The sequence below is a fragment of the Triturus cristatus genome, chromosome 5_1 (assembly GCF_964204655.1).
Source record: "Triturus cristatus chromosome 5_1, aTriCri1.1, whole genome shotgun sequence".
In the NCBI taxonomy this organism is placed as follows: Eukaryota; Metazoa; Chordata; class Amphibia; order Caudata; family Salamandridae; genus Triturus; species Triturus cristatus.
This window is the reverse complement of record NC_140587.1, coordinates 826,618,926-826,642,366: the sequence shown is the minus strand read 5'-3', so window position 1 is coordinate 826,642,366 and position 23,441 is coordinate 826,618,926.

The window sequence follows — 23,441 nt, the reverse complement described above, 5'->3', positions numbered from 1 at the left end:
CTATCACTATGGGTGTGCTCGCGTATGCGTACCCATTGTGATACGGACCGTACAAACGCGTGTACGCTCACTATCACTATGGGTGTGCTCGCGTCTGCGTACCCATAGTGATACGGACCGTACACACACGTGTACGCTCACTATCACTATGGGTGTGCTCGCGTATGCGTACCCATTGTGATACGGACCGTACACACGCGTGTACGCTCACTATCACTATGGGTAGGCCTACGGCAGCACTCCCATAGTGATAGGGAACGTACACACGCCCTCAGAGCCAATGTACGGTGCCTTTCACACATAACAGTGGTGACAGGCAGCACACAGAGAGGAATAGAGCTGACATACTTGTCCATGGATGGACATCAAGGCATTGTCTGGGCAGTACTACATGTGTGGGGCACAGGTGTGGAAGGCTGTGATGTGGCACATTACTCCTGAGTTGTGAAGGCAATAGATGTATGATGAGATGTGTACAGATGTTATGTGTGATGGTGCACTATGTGCCAGACATGCCCTTCACTCCTTTGACATGTGTGCATGTCGTACAGAACACTTGAGATGAGCGTCACTGGCATGGCACAGTCAACAACACACGCAAGTGTCCCCTGATGCCCGCTACAGGGGTTACCACACCTGACATGTGACTACCCACGTTGCACGATGTGACTATGTCATGTATGTGTGGTGTGTTCCCATTAGCTTGATGTTGGTGTTCCCTCAAATGCATCTGCAGTTGCTGCAACCAACATGTGTCTGTGTGTAGATCGCCATGGCACACTGTTACGCACACCAGGCCACATGTGGCATCGGATGTAAGGTGTGTATGTATGCATGGGACACGGAGTAGCATAACAAGGACCTGTCTGCATACTCTCAATGTATGTGTGGTCAGTCATGACATGTACACCTTCATGGCAAGGTGTGAGGGCTGTCCTAGTGTAATGTCATGTGACCTGTGGCTCTAGTGTTCCGCTACCTGTCTCTGCAATCAACATCCTACTTCTGCTGATATGTTGATGTATGTCACTTCTGTATTGCGTCTGGCTGTTCACTTACACTGGGACACAGCTAGTCCCATGCCATGGGATGTGGAGGTTCACAATCTCCGTGTGTAGCTGGGTCTTGGTAGGAGTGTCACCTGGCAGCCATACGTGTCCAGGGCATGTAGCACATACCTGACTCCGTATGTAGCATATGTGTATTGACAGATGAACATGTGCTCAGTACATATAAATTGTTGTTGTAGTGCACTCACTCTTCCTTGTCACTTCCAAATTACTGCAGAGCACCGCCTCTTCCCCGACCAATTCCGGACTTGGCTGACATGCGGGAGAATGACTGTATACGCTGCTACCGCTTCCCCCAACCGTTGATTGTGGAGTTGACGGCACGGCTGGCACCACACCTGCAACCGCTGCACAGGTATCCTACGGCACTGACAACCAAGCTGAAGGTAATGGCAGCCCTACATTTTCTTGCCACGGGTACCTTTCAAAATACCATAGCTCATGTTGGTGGCATGTCCCAGAGCATGTTCAGCTGTGTGCTCCATGATTTTTTAGAGGCCATGTTGCTTCACCTGGATGAGTTCATCCATTTCCCAAATACTGAACAGTTGACAGGTGTCAAGCGTGGATTCTATGCCCTGGGAGGGATGCCCCATGTCATTGGGTCCATAGATGGGACACATGTGGCTTTGGTAACACCACAGGCACAGGAGGTAGCGTTCAGGAATCGCAAGCACTACCACTCCATCAATGCCCTTGTGGTGTGTCTGTCCAACATGGTGATTTCACATGTCTGTGCTCGTTTTCCAGGATCAGCACACGATGCCTACATCATGAGGCGTAGCAGGGTGCCTGAAATTATGACGCAGCTGCGCAACGAACGAGCATGTGTTGTTGGTGGGTACACTCTGTCTGTCCTGTATTTTGCACAGACTTCCAGCCCAACTGCTTCTCCTGTCCTACTTATGTCCATGTGGTTTCCATGTTGGGGACGCTGGCTATCCCAACATGCCATGGCTGATCACACCTCTCCGCAACCCCAGCACGCCGGCCCAGCTCCGCTACAACACCGCCCATGGCCGGGCAAGGCGAGTGATAGAGAGGACATTTGGCCTCCTGAAGAGCCGATTCAGGTGCCTACACAAGACCGGCGGCGCCCTTCCATATTCCCCGTGGAAGGTCTGCAAAATCTTCATGGTCTGCTGCATGCTGCACAACATGGCAGTTGAGAAAGCTGTGCCACTCATCCTGGATCAAGATGATCAGGACCATCCACCCGTGGAGGACGAAGGGCTTGGCAATGGAGCTAGTGATGTGGAGGATGTGGTACGCAAGATGACATCCAGAGTTGGCTCATACGTGACTTCTTTGCTTAGTGGTGAGTACCAGTGTCTGAGTGTGCACGCATTGGTCCTTGTGTGGCATGTGTTGCAATGAGTGTGTCCATCTGCATGTATGCAACGTGAGTCAGAGGTGTGTGTGGATGTGTCACTCGAGTGATGGTGCCAGTGATGAGTGTATTTCCACAGTCATAATTGTGACCTAGCATGTTGTCATCCTTACATGCGTTGAGTACATGCACATGCAAGTGGATGTGCTTTTTGTGGCTGACTTCTTGTGTGTCTCTCATCCCCAGTTACTTGCGCATGCCGTCTGCTGGTTGCATTGTTGTGGCACTGCTATTCCTCATGGACACGTCATCGTGTGCTGACTCAGCGTTACACGCACGGACAAGTTTGGAAGTCTCCTTAGGGTAAGGGATGCATCAGGGGTGTATTGGGTGTGGCAGTTGTTTACGATGTGTGCACACTGCCCCTGTCGATGTTTGGTTCCTCTGCAGACATGTCGCATCACCATGGGACACATGACATGTAGCTGGATACACCTGAATAGATGGTCAGACTTGTTGACAGTCATCTGTAATGGGATAGTGGATTGTGATGATGGCATCTGTTGGACAGGCCACACAAAGGGCTTGCTCCCTCCCCGCACGACAGGGCCCAAGCTCCGGCCCGCCAGGCGTAACCCACGAAAAGCACCTGCACCCCGTCTCCCGACGGATCTTCTACCCTCGGACCTCCACACATCACGGGGCCCAGCCCCATCGGCTTCCCCGGCAGGGTCAAGCCGCCATCTTGGGCCCTGCACCACGAGGCCGCGTGGCCTCGCCCCGACCCTAACCCCGGGCCTGGCCGGCCCCGACATCCCGGCACCACCATCCACCCAGGAGGTGAGCGGACCACTTGGCAGGTCAATGGGAGAACGGAGCGTCAAGAGCTCTTCCCCCGCCAGGTGCCGATCGCCTCCAGCTCCCCCAGGCGCTGGCTCCACCCCCTGCTGGGTGTCTGGACACCTTCATCCCGGGCCCTCCGACCTCCAAGTGCGAGGGTCCGGACATCAAAGGGCGCCTGCCCTATAACTGGGGCAGCTCCGGAGCAGGAAGGCAGTTGTATCCTGGAGTCGAGAGACACCGAGAGAACTCAGCCTTGACGGACTACTGGCGCTGCCGTAGCCCTATCTTGCGAACCATCGTCCTGCCTGCTGGCGCTGCCGCGGCCTTCTGCAACATCCATCCTCGTCGGGACCTGCTGGCGCTGCCGCGGCCCGTTGTAACGACCATCCCCACCGGGACCTGCTGGCGCTGCCGCGGACCGTACATCGACCATCTTTCCGGGACCTGCTGGCGCTGCCGCGGACCGTACATCGACCATCTTTCCGGGACCTGCAGGCGCTGCCGCGGACCGTGTACCGACCATCTCGACCGGGACCTGCTGGCGCTGCCGCGGCCCGTACCAGCTAAACCACCAAGCTCGAGGATTGTGAGCTAATCATCATCTCATCCGAACTACCTGACTGGTAAACAGACTGTCCCGCTACCCCCTTCCCTACTTTGAGAGACTTGAATCGAGGGGACCCCTGAGTCCAGACCTCCTTGTACCATTCAATCGTACCTTAAGAAGTGCTTATAAAGAACGCTGAACCTTATCCTTGAGTGGTATCTGTCTGTGGGGGGGAAGTTACTTGTCTGTACGATCACTGAAGACGGCTCTCCCCGGAGACCTCTCCCCCTGACCTCGGCCGACCCTCCCGGTCCGTCTAACCTTTCTAACATTGGTGGCCAGCGGCGCGATCCGAATCAACGCGTAATCGTACAGAGAGTAGCTCACCCCACGACAAAACCACGATGTCAGCCAAAGATAGCGGTTCCACTGAGAAATTCCAAATGGATAAGTTAGAAGAATACAGCCACCGCGAACTGAAACAATTCTGCATAGAACTTGGCATTGCTACCACCGGCCTGAGTACCAAAGATGATCTAAAGCACGCCCTTGAGTCGTGGACAGAAACGGGGATCGCCGGACCCTCCGACCAAAACAGTGTCACACCAGAGGGGAACGCCACGGCTCCCGAGGAGCGGGGAACGGGCCTCTCGCAGGAGGAGATCCGAGAAAGAGAAAGAACCAGATTGCACGAGTTGGAAATGGCACGACTCAAGATGGATGGGGAACTCAAGTTAGCCGAACAGAAACTCAACCTGGAGCATATGCGGCTCCGAGAAGAACGAGAAGAGAAGCAGAGACAGAGAGAGCTGGAGGAGAAGAAAATAACGCTCGAACACGAGCGCCAACTGGCGGAAATAGAACTTCGGAAACAGAGTAAAGAACTGGGGGTGCCTGAGCGACCGCACACCCCGGGGCCAACCGAGAAAAAAGTCCACATCCCCAAGGATGTTGTCCGCGAATATGTCCGAGAAGACGACATACAACAGTGGTTTAAAGCCTACGAGATCGCCATGACCTCCCACCGGATCGACCGGAGTGATTGGGGAGCCGGACTATGGGGGAGGTTCGTCAACGAGGGTCGCGATGCCCTGCTGCAGCTCCCAGATCACCAAATGTCGTCCTACGACCACATGAAGGCTGCCCTCCTCACCCGCTACGGCCTCACACCCGAGATGTACCGCCAGAGGTTCAGAGATTGCACCCGGATCCCAGGTACAACTTGGGTAGAGTACGTGAACTATTTCAGCCGTGCCTTCGAGGGTTGGATCAAGGGGAGCCATGTCACCACCTACGAACAACTCTTTAACCTTATGGTATGGGAGCACCTGTCGAACAACTGTTTCGTCGAGCTCAGGCAGCACCTCCTCGACAGTAAGCTGACTGACCCCCGGCAGCTCGCCGCCGAAGCTGACCGATGGGAAAGCACCCGAGTGGGCCGGAGAGGGCCACACGAGCAGAACCGAAGCCACCAAGGCCAGCACCGTCCTCGGGGAGGAGGAGGAGGCCAGGGGCGAGGGAGAGACGCCTTGCCGGCAACTCCCGTGGCCAGCACCCCTCCTCCGGCCGGCCGGGGCAACCCCCCGTTGCGTCCGGGGTTCCGAGCCAACGTCACGTGCCACCGATGCCAGCGAGTCGGCCACTACGCCAATGACCCGAGCTGCCCGCAGAACCAAACACCCAAGCCCCGCCAGGTAGCTGCCGCCGCCCTGGGGGAAGAGCGATTATCGGAGGAACCAGAAGAGTATGAGCCGGCCCAGCAAGAGTGGGAACCGGCCGCCATGGTCCTGGCGTGCTTAGGGGGAAGAGACATGGTCCCGCGGGCTCCCCTACCCGCTAACACCAGGAAATACGGTCAGTGGGTGACCATTAATGGACAGCGAGCCGAGGCCTTGCGTGACACAGGCGCCAGTGTGACGGCCGTCCGCTGTCACCTGGTGAAGCCCGAGCAGATCCTGCCGAACATTCTCTGCCCCGTCCGCTCGGCAGACAACTCCGAGAGTATGTGTCAAATGGCCTGCGTCCCATTCGAATGGGGAGGGGTCTCCGGCCTGTTGAAGGTGACGGTCCGGGACGATGCCCCCGTGGACTGCCTCCTGGGTAATGACCTCGAGAGTTCCCCGTGGGCCACCGTTGAGAGAAGAGAGCACCTGGGGATGCTGGGCCTCCCGGACTGGGCCTGCATAACCACCCGGTCTATGGCCGCCGTGCCGTCCCCCGATCAGAAGAACCGGAATGGCCAGCACCTCCGGCCCCGGTCGCCCCAGTAGAAGACAACGACGAGGCCAGCCCCCCGGAACCAACGACCGAAGGGGACGCGCAACCCCAGGACCTTCCCGGCCTGGCTCAGTGGCGTCAAGAAGGGGGGCCCACCCAAGGACAGTTCCGCCAGGAACAAAAGACCTGTCCCTCCCTCGAGGGACTCCGCCAACAAGCCAGCGCCCAGAACGCAGGGGACGCCACCGGAACTCACTGGGTCTACTGGGATAACGACCTGCTATACAGCGAACAAAGAATCGCCGAGCTGGGGGCCGGCCAAGTACTGGTGGTACCTCTCCGCTTCAGAGACTTCCTGCTCAACCTGGCCCATGATGTCCCCCTGGCTGGACACCTGGGCCAGGACAAAACGTACAGCCGCCTAGTGACCCACTTTTTCTGGCCGAAAATGAGGAACGACGTCCTGAACCACTGCCGATCTTGCCCCACATGCCAAGCCAGCGGGAAGAGTGGTCGGAAGCTGAAAGCACCTCTGCAACCCTTCCCTGTGGTCACCACCCCGTTCGAGAGGGTGGGGATAGACATTGTGGGGCCTCTGGACCCCCGCACAGCACAAGGACACAGGTTCATCTTAGTACTGGTGGACCATGCCACTCGCTACCCCGAGGCGGTGCCCCTACGAACCGTGACAGCTCCGGTGGTTGGCCGGGCCCTAATGGGGATCTTCTCCCGGGTGGGCTTCCCCTGAGAAGTCGTCAGCGACCGAGGCACGAACTTTATCTCCAAATACATGAAGTCCCTCTGGCAACAATGCGGGGTCACCTACAGATTCACGACCCCCTATCACCCCCAAGGGAACGGACTAGTGGAGCGTTTTAACCGCACTCTCAAGGGGATGATTGGGGGATTGGAAGAGCCCCTCCGTCGCCAGTGGGATGTACTACTCCCGTGCCTCCTCTTCGCCTACCGAGAAGTCCCCCAGAAGTCCCTCGGCTTTAGCCCTTTCGAACTCCTGTACTGGCACCCTGTGCGAGGGCCCCTCAGCCTAGTCAAGGAAGGTTGGGAGATGGCCCCTCTAAAGACCCCTCCAGACGTCTTCAAATACATCCTGGCCCTACGCAATCAGACCCGGCGCTTCCGGGAGTTGGCCAAGGCGAACCTCGAGGCCAGCCAGGAGGACATGAAGAGGTGGTATGATCACAATGCCTCCTCCGTTGAGTTCGAGCCTGGTCAACAAGTGTGGGTGATGTCCCCCACCGAACCATGTGCCTTGCAAGATAAGTGGACGGGGCCCTTCAAAGTGGTCGAGCGCAAAAGCCCCGTCACTTACCTCATCGACATGGGGACCTCCCGGAACCCCCTTCGGGTCCTCCACACCAACAGACTCAAACCACACTTTGTACGCTCAGAACTCAGCCTCCTGATGGCTACGGACAGTGGGGCAGAGGAGGACTCCGAACCCCTCCCGGATCTTCTGAAGACTCAGGAGAATGACGGCTCCGTGGACGGGGTCCGGCTCTCTGACACCCTCACTTCGGAGCAACGCCAGGGCTGCCGGAACCTCCTGCTGCAGTTCGCTGCCCTGTTCTCCCTCACCCCCGGGGTCACCCCTTGGTGTTTGCACGACGTGGACACCGGGGACAGTCCCCCTGTCCGACACCGGGCCTACCGCGTACCAGATCGGGTACGGGCCTGCATACAGGAGGAAGTGGCCAAGATGCTCACAATCGGGGTCATCGAGCCCTCGGACAGTCCCTGGGCCAGCCCGGTTGTATTGGTTCCCAAAGCCGCTGCCCCCGGCACCACACCTGAACTGAGATTCTGCGTCGACTACCGGGGTTTGAACGCTGTCACCCGGACCGACGCCCATCCGATTCCCCGAGCAGACGAGCTGATCGACCGGCTGGGGGCCGCCCGCTACCTTAGTATCTTCGACCTAACAGCGGGCTACTGGCAGATCGGCCTCACACCCAGGGCTCAGGAACGGTCAGCCTTCTCTACCTCCGATGGCCACTACCAATTCAAGGTCATGCCCTTCGGCATGAAGAATGCCCCCGCCACGTTCCAACGCCTTGTGAACCAGGTCTTGGCGGGGCTCGAAGAGTTCAGCGCTGCCTACCTGGACGATATCGCAGTATACAGCGGCCACTGGTCCGACCACCTCCTTCACCTACAAGAGGTCCTACAGGCCCTCCAGCGGGCCGGCCTCACAGTTAAGGCCGGCAGGTGCCAAATTGGCCAAGGGTCCGTGACCTACCTTGGGCACCAAGTGGGGAGCGGGCTGGTGGCCCCGCTGCAACTTAAGATTGCTGCCATCCAGTCCTGGCAGCCCCCCGTCACCCAGACCGAGGTCCGAGCCTTCTTGGGGCTCACCGGCTACTACCGGCGGTTCGTGAAGGACTACGGCAGCATCGTGGGGCCCCTCACGGGTCTCACGTCCAAGAACCAACCGAAGCGGATTAACTGGACCCCTGATTGTCAAGCGGCCTTCGAGGAGCTGAAGGCCGCCCTGTGCACCGCCCCTGTGCTCCAGGCCCCCGATTACAGTCGGGAATTCGTGGTACAGACCGACGCCTCCGACCACGGCATCGGAGCCGTTCTTTCTCAGTTAAACCCCGAAGGTCATGACCAGCCGGTGGCCTTAATCAGTCGACGTCTCCTGGCCCGAGAACAGCGCTGGAGCACCATCGAGAGGGAGGCCTTCGCAGTGGTGTGGGCCCTCAAAAAACTCAGGCCCTATCTGTTCGGTACCCACTTCCGGGTACAAACCGACCATCGACCCCTGCAGTGGCTGATGCAGATGCGGGGGGAGAACCCAAAACTATTGCGCTGGTCCATTTCCCTGCAGGGAATGGACTTCACCGTGGAGCACCGACCAGGCCAAGACCACGCCAACGCGGATGGCCTGTCACGCTTTTTCCGCCTCGACGAAGAGAGTCCCCAAGGAGATGGGTGACTCTCCCCGCCTTCAGCTGGGGGGGACGCATGTTGGACAGGCCACACTAAGGGCTTGCTCCCTCCCCGCACGACAGGGCCCAAGCTCCGGCCCGCCAGGCGTAACCCACGAAAAGCACCTGCACCCCGTCTCCCGACGGATCTTCTACCCTCGGACCTCCACACATCACGGGGCCCAGCCCCATCGGCTTCCCCGGCAGGGTCAAGCCGCCATCTTGGGCCCTGCACCACGAGGCCGCGTGGCCTCGCCCCGACCCTAACCCCGGGCCTGGCCGGCCCCGACATCCCGGCACCACCATCCACCCAGGAGGTGAGCGGACCACTTGGCAGGTCAATGGGAGAATGGAGCGTCAAGAGCTCTTCCCCCGCCAGGTGCCGATCGCCTCCAGCTCCCCCAGGCGCTGGCTCCACCCCCTGCTGGGTGTCTGGACACCTTCATCCCGGGCCCTCCGACCTCCAAGTGCGAGGGTCCGGACATCAAAGGGCGCCTGCCCTATAACTGGGGCAGCTCCGGAGCAGGAAGGCAGTTGTATCCTGGAGTCGAGAGACACCGAGAGAACTCAGCCTTGACGGACTACTGGCGCTGCCGTAGCCCTATCTTGCGAACCATCGTCCTGCCTGCTGGCGCTGCCGCGGCCTTCTGCAACATCCATCCTCGTCGGGACCTGCTGGCGCTGCCGCGGCCCGTTGTAACGACCATCCTCACCGGGACCTGCTGGCGCTGCCGCGGACCGTACATCGACCATCTTTCCGGGACCTGCTTGCGCTGCCGCGGACCGTACATCGACCATCTTTCCGGGACCTGCAGGCGCTGCCGCGGACCGTGTACCGACCATCTCGACCGGGACCTGCTGGCGCTGCCGCGGCCCGTACCAGCTAAACCACCAAGCTCGAGGATTGTGAGCTAATCATCATCTCATCCGAACTACCTGACTGGTAAACAGACTGTCCCGCTACCCCCTTCCCTACTTTGAGAGACTTGAATCGAGGGGACTCCTGAGTCCAGACCTCCTTGTACCATTCAATCGTACCTTAAGAAGTGCTTATAAAGAACGCTGAACCTTATCCTTGAGTGGTATCTGTCTGTGGGGGGGAAGTTACTTGTCTGTACGATCACTGAAGACGGCTCTCCCCGGAGACCTCTCCCCCTGACCTCGGCCGACCCTCCCGGTCCGTCTAACCTTTCTAACAGCATCAATGTGTGTAACACTGCCCTCGGACACATACATGACATGGTGTGGGACTTCCACATCAGAGGATCAATGGTGTATGGCAGCCTCTCCGTGAGCAGCAGGGGGTGTTTAGCTGTTACCTGACACTTGTGTGCCAGTTCCATGGATATCAAGCATTTGTGGTGCAGAAGGGGGTGCCAGTGTTGGACCCACATGCTACTCCACATGACCTGTGTATGTGTACTCCGAGTTGCCTCTGCTTTCCGGAATACATGACTAATAAAGGTGCCCTATGCCTCCAAGGTGCCTCATCTCAGTCAATGCTGGTGTGTTGCCACAGTGCATACGGCATGTCTGGCATGGTTTTCAGTGATAGTGGCTATGCGTCTATGTGTAGAGTAGCAAGATGCAAGCTGTTTGTCTGGGATTAGACTCTGTATTGTGCATGATGTCCATGACTGTGTGGGTATTGTGACATGTGCCATCCCCATGCATCCAACGTTGGCCAGGACACCATTCTCTGCATCCACCTGACTCAAGCTTGCAGGACATGGTTCTGCCACCTGTCTACACATACCTGGGTGCCCCCCAGGACACTCCAAATGATCCCTGACCTCTGCGCATGACTGTTGCTGTACTCAATATGTCTGTCAGCACGGTTGTACGGCCACCCCCTCAGCTGGTTGGGCCCATCACGGGTGTGTATGGTGCTCCATGTCTGTCTTGCCTAATACATTGTGACCCATGTGTGTCCTGTGCCAGACTCAGGCCTCAGGGTATGGATGGTTGAAGTCATATGAGAACTCAGGCATGGTTAGACTTTACAAGACACATGTAAGGTAATAATGCAAAATGTAGGCATCATCTCTTGATTGTGTAAGTTTTTATTTGTGTTGGGGTACGTGTTGGGGGGGGGGGTATGACAAGAGGGGCTTTCCGGGTGTGTGGAATCCAAAGTTCACTGGGGGAGTTGGTATCCTTGCCATTGGAAATCATCAGAGTCCATGCCACAGTCTTTGTCAACATTGGTCAGACAGTGACCAGCAAGTCCATGTGGCAGAGAATGTCATTTGCTGATGTGCTGCTGTTGGGCCAGTGGGCCAGGTGCCAAGCCAGGTGTCCTGGGAGATGGTGCTGTTGCGCCGACCCTCACGGTCTTTTCCATGGACGACCCGCCCTCCTGCGGGAACCCTCAGAAGCAGGCTGTGACGATGTTTGGGATGCTCCGTCGGATGTATCCTCCTCCTCCTGATCCCTCCCTGTGGGTGGTGATGTTCTTCGCCTGGTGGCAGAGGGAGGGTTGCCCATGTTGTCGGCTATCCGACGGAGTGAACGGTTAATTCCCGTGAGCACCGTCACAAGCTCAGCCTGTCTGTCCTCCATCCGTCCTTGGTGTCGCTGTTGACAGGCATGTTGCTCCGCATGTTGCTGGGCCTGCTGGGTCTTGATCTCCTCGAGGGTCCCCTTCATCTCGTTGAGGGTGGACACAACCTGGCTCATGCCCGTGGTGTCCTGCCGGTATGTGTCCAGGATGTTTCTTACATGGGAATATACCGGTTCCGCAGCCAACTGGTCAGGCTCGCGCCTCCGCCGTCCTCCACTCCCACCACCCCTGCCCACTTGCACCTGGCCTGCCCTTGTGGACACATCAGGTCTCTGGGACCCCTGAGGGATGGCATTTGCGTTGTCGCCTGCCTCCTCCTGGGTGCCCGGTACACCGTGTTCCTCCTGGTCAGCCTGGCTGCGTTGTGGTGGTGGGGCAGGGATCCTGGGTGTCTCCTGGGATGTGGCAGGAGTGGGGGTGGTGGTTGGCCCAGTTGTACCTGACGCAGGTGCTGCAGGTGGTTGGACACCAGAGGGGCCAGGTTGGTCGGGGTCGTCCACAGAGTGGTGAGAGTCGTCGCTGCTGGTGGGATCGTCATCCCGCAGAGCCAGGTCCTGTGAGTCTTCCCCCCCAGTGTTGGGGGGTGATCCACGACATTGACCTGTATGTGAGAGAGACAATGTTATTTTTGTTCCATGCAACATCCATGTTTCATTCGTTTCAAAGTTGGCACATTTCCTCTGGGTATTTGGATATGTCTTGCATTCCACTCACAGAGCACTTGTGCATGGGTATGTCCCTTGGCCACAGCTTTTGAGACTTTACCTATGTGTGACACAGTCTTACTTGCTGCGTCAATTGTGACTGCAGTCAGCAGTGGAGTGAGCAGGTGTGGCGAGCCATGCATTGGCGCCTTCCGTGTTGCACTGTACGTGGGCACATGGAGTTGTTCCACACTTATATAATGCAGGTAGCTGGCGTTGTGCTCGTGCACAGGTTGAAACATGGCTCAGTGTTTTGCCATGGAGAAGAGACGGGGATTCAGGCACTGGCCACCCTTGTCTACATGCACATAGTCCACCTGCTGATGAGCAGACATTCCCACACCACCCAAGGCTGAATTGGTCTCCCTGTGTCTCCCTTTCTCACTCCCTCTCTGTCCCCCTCTCCCTCCCTCCCTGTGTCAGCCTCCCCCCTCCGTCCGTCTCCCTGTGTCTCCCTCCCTCTCTCCCCCCTCTCCCTCCCTCTGTGTGTCACCCTCTGTCACCTCAGCCCAGCTTCCTAGGCACACACTTTTTGCAGATCTTTGAATGACCCTTAGCTTGTTCATGTGAGTTTGTTTCTGATCTCCAGGCACCCATTGGGTGTAGTGTCTGTGTCTGCGCTGCTGCTGTGGTGGTGTGTGCTGCCACTCTTTCACAGTGTTGGCTGTTCATTGGCTGCTGTCATGTGCAAAAAGTGCCTTCACCCCCATGTCTTCATGCAAGGCGTCCGCCATTTGCAGGCAAGTCTTTCCTGTGTGGGGACACACTGTTTGTCTGGCTGTGACCTAGGCCATATGGGCAGAGGGCATTGTTGTCTGCTTCTGAGTTGCACTATGTGATTTTTGAGGCCCACACTCCCGCCATCAGGGTTATCGTGTCTTGTGTTGGTGTTTTCTGTGGCCTGTGACTTGGCATTGTCTAGCTGGGTGCATTGGGCATGGTGGCGCTAGTGGCATGTGCGTGTTTATGGAGTGTGGTTGAGTCATGTGATAGCTTTGGGGTGGTTGCGTGCATGATTGTGAGTTTGGTTGTGGATGACGTTCCCCCCATGTGAGGTGAGTTGTTTGTGTACTCACCAGTCTCTCGGAGTCCTTCTACTCCCTCCACTGCCACCACCGGCAGTATGGCCATCACCTTCTCCTCCCAGGGATGGTATTGTACGCGTCTGCGGGCCGGCCCTCCTCCAGTGATGTTGGCCTGGTTGTGGTCGTCGGTCATTTTGCGGCGGACCGTCCTCCGCAGATCGTACCACCTAGCTTGGCATTCATGCCTGGTCTTTCTGATGGACGCAACAGCATTCACAGCATCGACAATCGTCTGCCACATGGCTGTTCTGGTCTGTCTGACCAATGTTCCAAAGAGGTGTGGCTCGACTCTGATGATTTCGTCAACAAGGACCTCCAACTCTTGGCTAGTGAACTTTGGATTCTTGTTAGTGGGCATGGTGAGGGGTGTTGGTGTGGATGGTTGTGGGGGGTGTGGGTGTGGATGGTTGTGGGTGTGGTTGTGCAGGTGTGTGTGTGTATGTGATGAGGGGGTGTTTGTGAAGGTGGTTGTGTGAAGGTGTGCAGGTGTAAGGTGTAGTGGAGGTTGTAGTATGGTGCAGTTGTTTCTCTGTGTGGTCTGGCAGCAGTGGGTCTGTTGCAAAGGATCATGGTTTGTGTGTGTTGGGCCTTTTTATTGGTCCATTGGTGGGTGTGGCTGTGTTTGAACTTTGGGTGGGTGTGTTATAAGGAGTGGTTGTGTTTTGGGCCTCTGTTTGGGAGTTTGGCAGTTACAGGTCAGTGAATAGGTTGTATTTGTGCTTGTTGGACATGTTTTGTGTCTTTGTGCGATTCGAATGGAGTCTTCTTGTGTTGTTTTGCTTTGTCCTGGTTGTGTACGTGTGTTTTTAGCGTCTGTACGGTGCGTACATCGGCCATTTTGTTGTACAGTGCTGTCCTTGTCTCTGGCTTGGTACGACTCGTACATGCGCGATGTTGGGTGAGGGTGCTGGTGTTGGGGCCTGGGGTGCGCTCCGTACTTAGACTGGTGGGGTGTGTGTTCGCTCCGTACATACACTGTTGGGGTGGGGGTACGCTCCATACATACACTGTTGGGGTGGGGGTACGCTCCATACATACGCAGGTGAGGGTACGGTCCGTACATACAAGGTTGGGGTGGGGGTACGCTCCATACATAAGCGGGTGGGGGTACGGTCCGTACATTCACTGTTGGGGTGGGGGTACGCTCCATACATACGCAGGTGAGGGTATGGTCCGTACATTCACTGTTGGGGTGGGGGTACACTCCATACATACGCGGGTGAGGGTACGGTCCGTACATACAAGGTTGGGGTGGGGGTACGCTCCATACCTACGCGGGTGGGGGTACGGGCCGTACGTACACGGGTGTAAATACACGGGTGGGTGTACCATCCGTACGTACAGGGGTGTACATGCACGGGTGGGGGTTCGGTGCATACATACGAGGGCTGGGGGGTGGTTGGGCGCGTACATACGGGGGCTGGGGGGGTGTTCGGCGCGTATGCGGGCACATGTCTCCATGGTTGCTATGGGAGTTCGGTGCGGACGGTGTTTTTTCCATACGGTTGTAACATCGGACGCACGGGATGGATCGTACTTGCGCGGTCAGACTTCACTTTTCACATTTGTATGGTAAATCGTCTGGGGACGTGTCGGACACATTCTTCCCGATGCGATTCGTATGGAGTTTTTCCCATGCGAATCGTACTTGGCAGTTTGTACGGTACTTGTACGATTCGTACGGTAAAAAGACCGGATACGAGTCGTATGGGGAATTTTTTTCCAGGATCCTAATCGGCACCATGGTGTGGAAAAAAAATGTCCTCCCATTTTTGAGTAAGGCATTTTCACTATGGAGTACAAGTATTCTTGTTGCTCTAAATTAATGGTGGCATGCTAGCTAGCACGTTGTTAGTCGGTACTTTGCTAATCTCTGCAGTCTGCAGCGGTGGCAGCTGTTCTGGACAATTATCTTATTTTGATTCCAATGGCCCATTTCTTCTCCAAAATCCCTTTAAATTTTACCCTGACTCCAAAGAGGCAGATAAATAATAATAATACGGTGTCACACACTTCATGTATAAAATACGGCTATCTTGTCTACCGTAAGAAGACAGTGGGAATAATGATGCATTGCTATTCAGCAAAAGGATTAAGGAACAGGATACATAGATGGAATTTGGCACATTCATAAAAAGACTATCCCATCTGCAAAGCTCAAACAACTTAGTCCCACTTTACTATCTGACCTCGCCTTTCACCACACATTATAATTATTTCCTAAAAATACATTTGCTTGGCAGTAAGAAAAGAAAACAATTTACTGTACTGCAGGGTACGTTAGAGAGATTTGGCCAGCTAAGTAGAGGTTTTACTACATAATAGTGGGGTGTCACTGATCATAATCATTTTCCTAAGCTTTGGCTTAGTCAGTCACTGTAGTTGATGAATGTTGAAAGGGAAAAATCAGTTGTGAAAGCCATTAAATATATAAATCACTTGGCCAAAAAAATGTGGCATATGCCGAGAATGGATCTTTTTGGAAGGCTGGGACTGAACTTAGGAAAGAATAAATGAGTGAAGTACTAGGAAGTAACTGAGCGGGCACAGAGAGGGAATGGAAACCTCTTATTTTTGCTTTGCCATGCATTGAAAACATTGTAAATGCTGCATTAACTGAGGCAGACGCACATTGCACTACCAACGCTGCAGAGCTGAATTGAACCATGGAGCAGATAGGTAATGGGTGGCACTGAAAAAATGCCATGGGCAGGGAGCAGATCATTGATGATGGGTAGGATACATATCTGCCTCACTTAACAAAGACATAAATACTCCCCCACTTTTGGGGTTTGATGAAACCATTCCAAGCAAGCAAAGTAGGCGAGCAAGTCCCTCTCCAGAAGAGCTCCCTTGTTTCTTCATCAAAGCAATTATCCATTTATCCTTTCATTGTCCTAGTATTCTTACCCATCATTTAAGCTTTAGATTCTCTCATCCATTCTTTCACCATTGAAAACCATCAATCCATTCATATATTTTCATTCTTTCACCTATCCACGGATCTCAACCATCCTTTCACCAGTCCATCCAACTACCCACCCATGCATCCTTTCACCCATTAACCCTTTCACCAATCCTTCTACAACCCACCCTAGCATTCTTTTTACCCATCAACCCTTTCACCCACCAGGCAGACATCCTTTCTACCATACACCCTTTAATCCATCCTTTACCCACCCATTCACTCTATCACCTTCCTATGCATCATTTCACCCACCCAAGCATCCTTGCACTCATACCATTTCACCTATCTTTTCCCCTTCCATCCTTTTTACCTTTCCATTAACCCATCATTTTTAGTGTTCATCATGAGCTTTTGTCTGTGGAGTTGCAGACAAAAGAGGCCATTAAGAACTCACCCCTCGCTGTAGCTGCTAAAGTGGGGGTTTCATGATGCCCTTGTAGAGAGTATGCTAGTAATTGTCAATAAGCAAGAAATGTGACCTACCACTGCCCATCTCTGCCCATCTCTACTGGGACACTCCTTTCCACTGCCGTCTAATCTGTCCGCTGGCGCAGGCCCTGGCACTGGCGGTCTGTGCAGCTAGAAAAAACATTACACATTTCAGATGCCAGATACGCCTCCCCTTGTTATTTTGTTTAACAAAATACAGCTACAATACAGCACTGCAGTTCAATTGCAGAATATTCAAGCAAAAGTATCAAGTTGGACATTTTGTTGGTTTGCAATCATTGGAAAGCCAGGTAGTCAAGCCAGCGAAAAACTTTTCGTAATGGAGTGGCAGAGCTATGATGGCTTTGAGTCAATAAAGCACAATGAAGGGGTGGAATAATTGGTCAATGAGTGACATATGGTCTTAGTTGGTAAACGCAATGGGATCATCCTCATACTTGTTTCCAGCCATGCTGTGCTGTCATCGAAACAGCTGGTCTACTACTGATCTACTACTGTGTAAATGAACGATAACACATACACAACACTGGGGAGGTCCACCCATGACCATGGCCACTGTCTAGTTTTACTTTTTGAGAATGAGCAAGAAAAATAAATCCTTCTCAACAAACATGCGTAGAATAGCTTACTTGGGCATGAAATCTTTACCTGTACTAAAATCAGTTCTCTTAGTCCTACAGTACTAGTCCACAAGATATATAAGGGGAGAGGGAAAGCTTACTGAAAAAGCAGACGAAAGGAAGAAACAAACAGTCTGGTACAGACAGGAGGAAGTCAACTACAAGAACTTAAAATATAGATTATAACTAGGATATTGCACGGATAACAAGAATTTAAGAAACATTAGATAGAATGAAGGAGAGTTGAAAAAGATTAGGAGGCAGACACAGTAAAAAAACATACAGAGGAAAAATTATTCTTAAATGTGGAGCAGTAAATGTTAGAGAAATAATAATAATAATATTAACGGGAGGACTTACTAGGGCCAGCTGCTCCGTTGACGTCAGTTGCAGCACTGATGGTAGTTGTGGTGGTGGAACTTCCCTAGCCCTGTTCCTGCACCTGGATGCTGATGTAAGAAGTAAAGAAGATAACCATTGATGCCAGTATCGCCATCAGTGTATTGTCACACTGTGAGCATTTTGTACATGGCTATGTAAATGAATGTAATGCATATTGTTATGAATTAACGTCATGAACAGGTGGCACTGAAGAAAGTGCTAAGCAATTTGATTGTGCTATTTCGCAATTAATATTTGTCACTTACCCTCCTATCACACACAAATCACTCCCACCCCTTCTCCCTTCACTCAGTTGGGCACGCCAACATTATGTTTTAATGTTTTTCTGCAACTTATGTAGTTCCTCATGAATTTTGGAAGCTTGGTGTGATTAAATAACACTTTAGCTACATATATTTTTTGGGTTATATTTTCTCAATGCATGTTGATTTAATTTAATACTTACACTGATTTGATGTAATAGTGCTGGGACCACACCTTCCTATACTATACCTGTTATGCAGCATACAGGGTGGTGCATTAAGCACGCACTACTGTCCCTGTCCTGGGAATAGCACATAAAGTGGTAGGCAAAGCATACCTTGTTTTGGAAGGTTAATAGAGAGAACTTTCATTTTTACCTGTGTCAGGTAAAATGAGGTTTACCAGTCCCTCTTGCGCAATGTTCCACTGTTATATTTATTTCCTGAAACTTTAGCTGATATCCTTTGTTATGTTGGGTAGGTGCACATGTGTAGTGTGTGTTGTATACGTACAGTGGTAGGGCTATGTGAGTGAGCCAAAGTGCTGAAGCCAATGGAGTGTATTTTGAATAACCCTGGCCTGGTCTAGCACAAGATGGAGGATGAACACAGCTTCTCCAGACAGTGAAAGCATATTGCCTGCATTCCTGTGGCTGGAGGGTGGAGATCATGGCAGAGAATTGAAGAGGAAGAAGAGAGGGATAGCTTTAAATATTTCAGTAAGACTTTTGTTAGCTAGAGGCTGCTGATTAGTTATTGTGGTATATATAAACAAAGAACACCACTTGGGCCTATGAATTCAATTATTTATTACAATGCTCACATAAAAAAAATATTCAAATGTGATAAAACAACCATTACCAATGAAGTAATCAGAAAAACATAAACATTCAGGACCATATTACAAACTACAATTCGAAGAACCTTTCTGAGTACTACAATAGTAGAATGGACCTGGGAGGGGCTGTAAAAAGGGGCATACTTTCTACATAAGTGGAGGCATCTGGCGAGGTCTAAGGAGGGGTGTGGTGAGGGTTAGAAAGGGATTTAAGAAAGGAGTCCATTGCTATTCACAAACTGCACTTCTAAAGTTACTACAGCCAAAACGCAAACAAAAACATGAGTAAATTACCACAGTTCAGAATTAAAGTAACTCCAGCACCACAAATGATCAGCTACAGAGGTGCAGACTTAAAATAAATAATTTAAAATATATAAATATAGGTAATATAATGTTAAAACATTATTTAAAATAGTACACATTTCTTTATTAATTATAAAATAATTAAAAAGTCCGTTAACCCTTTTTGAATGTAAAAATTAATGCAATTACTTTTAAAATATAATTAGATTATTTTAAATAACATCTATACATCACTTGCAATAATTGTTAATGCATAATAATCATGTATTTATTTATCTAACCATCAACAAATAATTGGAATATAATGCAATTTAATTTGTTTCATTTGTTAAATAATTAAATCAAAATTAAGTTGATAGTGTTGTAGCATTTTCTCCTTTTTTTCTGTATTTAAAACACAATATATAACGTTAATTTTAAGTAATGTGTATCAGAAACACATTTCTACTATCTTTTGGTTAAATACAAATTGCAAATTTTCCTATACATTGCCAAATGTAGACTGTGTACCCAGGCCGTGTTTAATGTTCAAGGAAAAGTGGTGTATGCATATATGCCCTGACCTATTTCTTCATTCCACTTGTTTCAACCTCACCTTGTTTGTTAAAAGTAATATTTGCACTGTTCCACTCAACAGGACTGGAGTATGTATTAGTTGGGTGATATGCTCATCTGTGTAGCTTTCCATATATGGCATTGATTTTCAGCATTTATTTTCAAAAGATATTTGCAACAATTAGGTGTTAGCATCAAAATGGAACCTATTTAATTCTATTTAAATAACCTAGGTAATGATAGATAAATCTGAGAATATTCAGACAAAATAAACCTGCTATGATATATAAATTTGCTTGAAAGATGGCAAATTTTATGCATATCATAATTTCGGAATAAAAGGATTGAGGCAGAATTCCTTTAAGCTACATAAACAAGATATTGTACAGACCTGGCTGAATGACACAAACCTTGACAGTTTCAAACCCCAACTTTCACTGGAAACCAATGCACTTGGCTTTACCCTGGGTACCAATCTCACCCTCTGGGAACACATTTCGAAAAAAAACAAAGTTGACCTGGTGCCAGCTCTCTCATCTATGGAAAGTCAGATAATTTGTTCCATAAAGCAACTTCAGAAATGATGTTCAAGCCCACACACTAATGCATCTGGATGATAGCAATTTTATACTCCATGGCTTACCATATTCCACACTGGCACCCCTTCAAGGCATCCTACATACTGCAGCATGTCTAATCCATATCCTGTTGAACACCCTTATCTTGACAGAACCCCTTGGCTCTCCTTGCCAGCCCACATTATCTTCAAAATCAGCTGTAGTATTTACAAAGCGATCACAACCTGCCCCTCTCCTTATGTTGCAGACAAGTTCACCATCTCTAGGGGAAGTTAGCACATCTGCACCCAGGACACCATCAGACTGCAGATTAAGAAGTATAGACAAGTAAAGAAAAAGTAAGTCATTTGCACCTATGCAGCAAGTATCTGGAACAGCATCCCTATATATCCATCAGTGTTGCCCCAACTATGCTTCAATTTAGGAAAGAGTTTAAGACTTACCCCTTTAAAGAACAGTACTTCACAGGGCATTAACCAGCCACAAGCCTTCATGCTTCACTTTGACCATGTACAGTGCTCTGTTGTACCCAACTCAACTATACCCCAGTGACATATAGAGGAATAGTGCAGAGTGGAGTGATGTACACTGGAGTTGCTTACACTGGAGTGGCGTGTAGTGGAGTTGCATATAGTGGAATAGTGTACAGTGGAGTGGTGTATAGTGGAATAGCATCCATGTCAGTGGTGTATAGTGGAATAGTATAACATGGTATAGTATAGAGAGGAGTAGCGTGCAGTGGAGTGTTGTATAATGAAGTGCCCATGACTGAATTGGCATACAGTGCATTGGTGTAGAAGGCAATAGTATGTACTGGAGTAGGGTACAGCAGACAAGTGTACAGTTGACCGTCATCCAGTGGAATAGCGTACAGTGAAGTGTGGCATAGAGTGTAATGGCATACATTTGAATACCATAGTTTGAAGTGGCATATAGTGAAGCACTATAGAGTAGAATAGTGTAGATTGAAGCAGCGTACAGTGGAGTGGCATTCAGTGATGTGTCATGCATGAAAATGGGCTATAGTAGAATAGGGTAGAGTAAAATAGCATAGAGTGGACTGGCATAGAGTGGAGATGCATACATTGGATTCGAGTGGAGCAATGTACAGTGGAGTGTCTCAGAGTGGAGGGGCATAGAGGAGAATAGTGTAGAGTGGGGCGGCATAAAGTAGAGTAACGTACAGTGAAGTGGCATACAGTGGAGTGGTGTAGAGTGGAATGGTGTGGAGTGGAGTGGCATAGAGTGAAAGAGCATAGATTGGAGTGGCATCCATTTGAGTCTAGTACAGTAGTATAGAGTGTAGTTGCATACAGTGGAATAGCATACATTGTAGTGGGGCATAGTGGAGTGGTGTAGAGTGGAGTGGTGTAGAGCAAAGTGGCATAGTGACGAGTGGCATACACTGGAATAGTGTACAATGGAGTTGCGTAGAGTGGGGTGCCATGTAGTGGAGCAGCATAGACTGGAGTAGGATACAGTGGAGTGTCAGACAGTGGAATGATGTAGAGTGGAGTGGCGTAGAGTGGAATAGTGCATAGTGGACTGATGTACAGTCGAGTGCCAGTGGAGTGGCATATAGTGGAGTGGCCTACACTGGAGTAGCATGCAGCAGAGTGGGGTAAAGTGCGATACTATACAGTGATGTGCCGTAGAGTCGAGTTGTGTACAGTGGAGCAGCAAACAGTGGAATAGCTTAGAGTGGACAGGTATACAATGAGATAGCATAGTTTGGGGTAGTGTATAATGAAGTGCCATAAAATGGAATATCGTAAAGTGGAGTGGCCTATACTGGAGTGGCGTACATTGGAGTGGGATCAAGTGGGATACTGTACAGTGGAGTTTTGTAGAGTGGAGCAGTGTACAGTGGAGTTGCATGCAGTGGAATAGCATAGAGTAGATTGGAGTAGAGTGGAGTAGTGTACAGTGGAGTGTCATAGAGTGGAGTGCGTTTCAGTGGAGAGGAGTACAGTGGAATAGCATGGAGTGGAGTGCTCTACAGTGGATTGTCGTGGAGTGGAATAGAGTGACATAGAACACAGTGGGGTGTCATACAGTGGAATAGTGTAGAGTGGAGTGGAATAGAGTGGAGTGGGATACAGTGGAATATCATACAGTGGAGGTTTGGAAGCAGAGTGGCGTGGAGTGGGATGGTGTAGAGTGGAGTAGTATGGAATGGAGTGGTGTAGACTGGGGTGGCATACACTGGTGAAGTGTACAGTTGATTGTGGTGCAGTGCAATAGCGTATAGTGGAGTGGCGTAGAGTGTAGTTCTATACAGTGGAATAGCATACAGTGAAGTGGGTGGTGGAGTTGGGTGCAATGAAGTGGTGTTCAGTGGATTGGGTAGAGTGGAGTAGTGTAGTGGATTGCATAGAGTGGAGTGGGGTAGAGTGTCATAGCACACAGTGGGGTGCCATACAGTGGAATAGGAGAAGAGTCACTGCTACACCTTCTATGCATTTGCCCCTCATTATTAGAACTCAGAAAAACACTGCTCTGTGAGTTACTGAGGAAGGCACAAACAAGGACATGTAGAGGGGCAGTCATACAATGCCTCGGAGGCTTGTCAATTCAACTATCTTGCAGAGCTATAACCTTCTGGAAAATGGCGGGAAAAGAACTGGACAAAAAGAAACACAAACAAACTAACTGGAGCAGTCCAGAACTGAACGGCCTGCTCAATTTTCAAATAGCACCGTTATCTTTCCATTTTTAGAATAATATTTTATTGTACAATCTGATACTTTTTAAATCTAATTATCGAAGACTGTTCAAGTACCTGATTGTGTTATGCACGTACTGCTTGTATTGTGAAAAATTCCTAATTTAATTTACAATGTACTGTGGTGGTTTGTATACCCTTTTATGATTTTTAATGAAATCAAATTAAAGTATTATGACTTTCCCATTGTTATTGTTGCAGTGGAATAGTGTGGAGTGGAGTGGGATACAGTGGAATGGCATAGAGTGGAGGTTTGGAAGCAGAGTGGCATGGAGTATAATAGTGTAGAGTGGAGTAGTATAGAATTGAGTGGTGTAGACTGGGGTGGCATAGACTGGTGAGGAGTACATTTGAGTGTGGTGCAGCACAATGCCATATAGTGGAGTGGTGTAGAGTGAAGTTTCCTACAGTGGGATAGCATACAGTAGAGTGGGCAGTGGAGTCGGGTGC